This window comes from Misgurnus anguillicaudatus, chromosome 25, assembly GCF_027580225.2.
Source record: "Misgurnus anguillicaudatus chromosome 25, ASM2758022v2, whole genome shotgun sequence".
Classification (NCBI taxonomy): Eukaryota; Metazoa; Chordata; class Actinopteri; order Cypriniformes; family Cobitidae; genus Misgurnus; species Misgurnus anguillicaudatus.
The window spans coordinates 23,363,744-23,370,218 of record NC_073361.2 but is presented as its reverse complement, the minus strand read 5'-3'; the positions used below and the strand labels follow the sequence as shown (position 1 = coordinate 23,370,218).

At 38.3% G+C, this 6,475-nt stretch overlaps 1 protein-coding gene across 1 annotated transcript in view; it reads left to right on the top strand.

Moving 5' to 3' along the window:
* Positions 1–3,767: 3,767 nt before the first annotated feature.
* chrnd (cholinergic receptor, nicotinic, delta (muscle)) overlaps positions 3,768–6,475 on the top strand; it is a 48,381-nt gene continuing 45,673 nt past the window's right edge. The window contains exon 1 of the mRNA XM_073863894.1: positions 3,768–3,799. The gene's annotated coding sequence lies outside the window, so the exon portion shown is untranslated. The remainder of the gene's footprint in view (positions 3,800–6,475) is intronic.

The following is a 6,475-nucleotide window of genomic DNA, read 5'->3' as shown; positions in this document are numbered from 1 at the left end:
GTTGATTCATACCAAAATGCTTTTTTGCATAGTTATGTTTGACACATGAAAACGTCTCGGGTTATGTATGTCAGTGGTTCTCAAACTTTTTCAGCGTGCGGCCCCCTTTGTGTATGGTGCGTTCCTTTCGTGGCCCCCCCAAATAACATTTATGACAAAAAACAGTTCTAAAACTTCACATTTTAATAAAACAAAACATTAAATTATACAAAGTAGTGCTGCCTTATTTTTTTAACTTTAATTTCACAGAATTCATGATAAATTAATGTATTTTATAAAAATGTCATAAAATTGGGGCCCCCTGGCACATCTCACAGCCCCCCTGGGGGCCCCGGACCCCAGTTTGAGAACCACTGATGTATGTAACTCTTGTTCCCTGAGAAGGGAACGAGACGCTGCGTCTCCCTTGTCATACTTCAAGCGTCCCTGTAACGCCATCTTTGGCAATATTTCAGATAGCGATATACTTCCTGGCTCCGGCATCACCCTGTCTTTGTCGTTAAGTCACACCATTGGTTGAATTTGATATACACATTCAGATGCACTTACCCTTGGAGGCGTCCCCAAAGTGTCACCGCAGTGACGCAGTACGAGTTCCCTCAAAAGGGAACAGTAACAATATATCTTAAAACGTAACACGATGTAACCTTGCTCTCACTTGAAATGTGTCCCCACATTTTGTCCTTGAATTTGAGAGGGATTTGCACCTGGAAAGTCCTTGAAAGGTCCTTGAATTTGAACATATTAGGACCTTTTGCCCCAGTGACTGACCATTTATTGACCATTTTTTCTGACAGTGTGTAGCTAAAATGGTAGAGCTTTGTGTTAGCAGTGCAATGGTTGTGGGTTTGATCCTAGAGATCATATTACTAAAAAACCATACACTTGGAATGCTTTAAGTTGCTTTGGAAGAAAGCACCTGCCAAATTATTTAATGTGAAGCAACCGCATATCACATAAAACCCTCGTGCCAGCAACACGGCTCATATTTTCCTAAAAAAATATATACAGTATGCTTTTTAATGCCAATTTACTTTCCATGTCATGACTTGCTTGTGGTTATGTAATGATTACACAGGTTGCAAGCATCAAGTACTGGAAAATTCTTTTCCTTGATGTTTTCTACAGAGATGTTGATTTGTATATCACTGCTTTGAATAATAACCGTCAGCTAACAGAAACGAGAAAGAAGACGCAACGGGAGACAAACAAAGAAGTTTTTTCACCTGCAAACATGAAAAGATGTTGAACGACAGGTGCACCTGCAGAGAAATGCCAACCTGCTGGAGATGGCCCATCAAAAGAGCCAGAGGAAAAACTGTAAACTGTCACAAAACAGATTAGTAGATCCATCAATTGGACATATAACTTTGATTAATCACACATATTAATTCAGGTTATGACTTAATCTGATTTGCTAACAGGAAAAAGACTTCTGAGAAATTCAGTCTGAAAATTTGCTTTCAGAGGAAGACCAAGAAGGAAGTTGTTTTAAGAAAGGCTTAAGTATGTAAACAAACTAGATGTTTTCATCATTGTTAATGACATTTATGTGCTTAAAGGTTTAATAACTGTTATGTAAGGGGGGAATTTTTAACAAAAACAGTGATTTGTGAAATGGTCCTCAGTATTTGAAAGGCGCATGGATCTGTCAATGTTTACTTTAACAGTATCAACAGTATCAACTACAATAATATCAACAGGTTTGCGTTACAATAAAGGGGTACAGTAGGGCATTAAAAATATAAAATTATTATAAAAATTGGATCTGGTTTGGAAAAATGTACTTTTATATCACTAAGACAAACAGCGTGATGGGGTGAGAGAAGCAGCATGTGCTATGTATTTTCCCTAAGGTAGTATTGGATTGTTATTTGAAATCATTGGAGTCAAAAAGTGAAGGTGGTTTGTTCAGACCTGCATAATCATAGTAATCTAGATGATTCTTTTGTCCAGGTGTGTATAAAGATGAGGTTTACTTTTGGCATCTAATGTATAGCCAAAACCTTGTCTTTTTATATTGAATGTAATCGTGCCTGTCCTTTACAGGGAACATTAAACAAATGGCAGATGTGTACACATTGCAATTGTTTCTGAGAGAATATGACTTGAATAGAATGGGAAATTCTGTGAACCATTTAGGTAAATATTTATTTGAATGTTGACATTGTCTTTATACCACTATCTATAGTATAACTGATGTGATCAGATGAGTTGTCAAGCTCCAAAAAGCACTGTAAAAGAAGCCATATTAAATCTGTCCTCGGGACGGATCTTACAGTATCTCATTCAAGCTGGTACATGTTGAATAAAAGATGTATTTAACTTCTATAAGGACTACTTTTATTAATTGCAAGATTTCATCAGATTGCTTTGTATTAGAAACATTCTGAGATTGAAAAATGAAAAGATGAAAACAAGCATTATAAGATGCAATTCAAACATATAACCAGAAGGTGTCAGTATAATACAGATTTATTGTGCACAAAATAGTTTCACACTTCAAAGCATAAAAATATGTACAATTTGAAGATTATGTTATTATTATGTAAGTCGATGTTCTGATCTCATTTTTCAGTGTGAATTAAATCTGTTTCTGGCCCATTTGGCCTGTTAAAGACAACACGGGGATAGTTCACTCAAAAACTTTAATATTTAGGCTACCCTCACCAAAACGCGTTTTTGTTATAAAGTGTTGTTTTGGGTTTACTGCTTAAGGGAGTGGATGGGAAGGCATCTGCTTTCAATGAAAGGACCCAAAAGTGTTTGACTTTTATATTTTTATACATTTTTTGGGTCCTTTTGAACCTGAAAAGCTGGCTACCATCCACTCCCATAGTAAACCAGGAAAACCCAAACAAGTCATTAAATAAAATAGGGTGACCATACGTGCCATTCTTCCCGGACGCGTCCTGGCCACGATTTCGGTGCGTCTTCCGAAGTCGTATTTGTTGACCGCATATGCCATTCAGTTCAAAACAAGACATACAATCGTAGTTTAATTGTTACCTTAAAATGTAACTGTTGCTTTTCTGTAATAATAATCATCTATGACGTATGCGGTCGACAAATACAACTTCCGGAAGACGCACCCGATATCATGGCCAGGTAAAAGCAGATATGTCCGAACATTTTAAAAATTTTTTAACAAAATAATAGCAAGATTTGTATTAAAATATGTTTTAAAAATTATTTAACTTAATTAAGACATAGTTAAAAGTCTATTATTTGTTTTTAGTTTTATTTAGGGCAAACAAATCATTAAAACATTAAACACTGTTCATATTTTATTTCATTTTGTTATTTTTAATTTACATATATATATATTTGTTGTTCGAAATAAAAAAGAAAGAAAGAAAACTAACTACCCTATTAATTATGCAAATTTTTGTCATTAAATCTGTCTATAAACAAAAAGTAGAAAAAATGGCAGTGTTATTAGTCAGAAGGATAAATGTTTTATGAACTTTAATAAAAAAAACTGACACGAGTTCACCTAAACATATTAGACACTGGTCATGTGATCAACTCCCCCTAGTGGTGAACCATCGGATTTTCGAAACGTTTCGAAACAGTTACGACGTAATGAAGCCTCGTTTGCTAAAATCACGTGACTTGGGCCAGTCTGAAACAAGCTCCGAACCACTGATTCGAAACAAAAGATTCGTAAATGTTTCGAAGCCTCATGAAGCAGTGCTTCGAAAACGACCATCACTACCTTTAGCATGTTTTCTTAAAATTTTTTAGCGTGAGGTTTTGAAGAACAAATAAAGACATTGGGGGTTCAAACGACATGAGGGTGAGTAAATGACAAAGTTATTGGATATCACTTAGTATTGCAAGCGTAATATAAAATGTGTTCACCATACAGACATCGATAACAATTTTATATCACTTTATCAATTATCATATTCATGGTAGTTAAGGCAAAAAAATTATAGCGGACGCACGTGCAGTGACGAGATTGCGTCTGAGCGGATCAACTTCCGGTATCTGTCGTTTAATGGTCTGACTTGCTAAACTGAACTTTGGAACAAATACATGTCGAAGATAACAAATGTTTTGATTTCCTAAAGACGAGGAAAGACGGCGAATATGGATTACCGCTATTTGATGGGATGTTTGGCAGCCGATCTGTATAGGTTGTATACATACAGTACACATTTTACACAGTGACGTTAGCTTATACCCCGTTTACACGAAGGAAAGACGCATATATTTCCCTGCGGTTTGGCCTGTCATTTACACGAAAACCGCGTTTTTATTACAGAAAATTATTATTTCTAAAACCTCCGGGCAAAGTGGATATTTCTGATTACCCCGGTTATGTGTTGCCGTGTCAACTGGGAGAAACGGGGTTTTAGGTTCTTAAACGTCACATTTAGCGCCAGAAAATGTTTAATGTCATGAGAGCGCCCTTACAGTTTGTTTGGCTACTGATCAATCAGGTTTATGTTGGCTGAATCCCAAACCGCCTACTTCCATACTATATAGTATGTAAAAAGCGCTACTTTGCATACTATATAGTATGGAAGTAGGCGGTTTGGGATTCAGCCCATGTTTGCTGTTATGAAAGGAACAGGAAGTCGCTCGTGTTCTTCGTTGGTGTCGATTCTGACGATTTTGATTGGCTTGCATGGCTGTATTCCCCTTCCTACACTGCCTCCCACAGGTTTGGCATAGTTATTATGCCGCTTGACGGCGTATTTATGCGGGTTGATGTAAATGGAAAGTTTTTTTGAAAACGATGTTGTGTGCACGATGTTATTATTGAAAACGGAGGCGGGAAAGTATTTGTTTGTCAAAATAACCGGCTATGTGTAAATGTAGCCTTAGTGTGGTATTTGAACTAAGGTAGGCTAATCTAGTTGTTATTTATTTAGCTTGTTATCAGAAATAAACTCTAAAAGGACCTTGTTGTTATTGATTCTAAGCGGAGTTTACCGGAAGTTAACCATGTGCGTTCCACGAAAGCCGTTTGTTTATGTTGTTACTGCTGAAACACACATTTAGTATCATTTAGGTACTAATTTCCAAAACAATACCGCACTGTCACACAGCTAGCATTAAAAAAAAATACATATTAAACGATGCTTTGATTAGGCAGAAATTAAATAAAATGTTAAGGTGAGAGCATTTGCTGCAATTCCCTCCTCATTAGTCAGCAGGTGGCAGTGTTGAGCTAGATCTCGAGGATGAACTGCGCAATGGTTTATGTATGTACAGCATCACCTGTGGGGCTTTGAAATCTATGTTAGGGAATGACGGGAACCCTCCCTCCTCTAATGGATCAGCCTCACAACAACTGCAGAATCTCTGACAGTCCATTAAACTGTTTCTTAGCTCCTAATTGCATTCAGAGTTTCTACCCAGTGATTGTTTAGCAGCTGTCATACTGCATTGACTCGCATCTAATGTGGTTTGAGCTCCGTGACAATACATGCGGCTAGTGAAAGAGACACGTGTTTTAACCTTCTCCACACATGCGTGTTTAATGCATTGCCCTACATTCCCAATAGGCCTACTTGTGCACACGCATCTAATGTTTATTAACATCATCTGGAAATCTGGAGTGGTGCATATTACTGTAGTAAATTACAATATACTAGTCCCTACAAGCCTACCCTTGAGTTTCCTACTCATACACAAATCCTGCAGCTGGTGGAAAGTGAGAGAGACAATGGAGGGAGAAAGCAGAGAAGGTTCACCCTTCTAAAATATCCATGAAGCATGAAAGCACGAATTAGTTATTCACCACATTCTGCGTATTAGTGTGTCCAAAGCAGCCTCAATGTGAGCTAAAACATCCATATGCTTTCTTATTTCTCTTTAGGATGAGAGAGACTTTATTATCTATCATCTCTTTCATCCCCTGTTTAGTATGCAGGTGCATACCTGTTTCCCACCCTGTTTTGTACGCCCTCCGCGCTCTCATTGATGTTTTGGTGGGTTTTGCGGCAGAGAGCAGGGGCGATTCCGCCCTCCCCTTTCCTTGCTGCTTCTGTCAGCGGTGCTGCTTCTTATGAATGAGATTCAGAGTTGAATGGAAGGCAGAGGGGCTCCATAGTCTCCCCCTAAAGACTCCCATTGCATTCAGGTCACGGATGACTAAGGAGATAGACGGGAGCCTTAGCTTGCATGCGCACACGCTGCCCAGCCAATTGGAGGTTTCCATTGAGGATGCAGTTACTGCGTGAGAGGAATGCAAAACGATGAAGAGCCTGAATGAGAGACAGGGCTGAGAAGCAAACAGACAGACAGACAGATAGAAAATGAATGGTGTCAATAGGCTTTATGCCCAGCTGCACTTCTTCCTGAACTTCAGCCAGCTCCTAGTTTCCTGTCTGCCATTATTGGATAAACTGATTAAAGGCGGAGTCCATGATGTTTGAAAGCCAATGTTGATATTTGAAATCACCTAAACAAACACGCCCCTACCCCAATAGAATCTGGACCTTCTGTTGATAGACCCGCC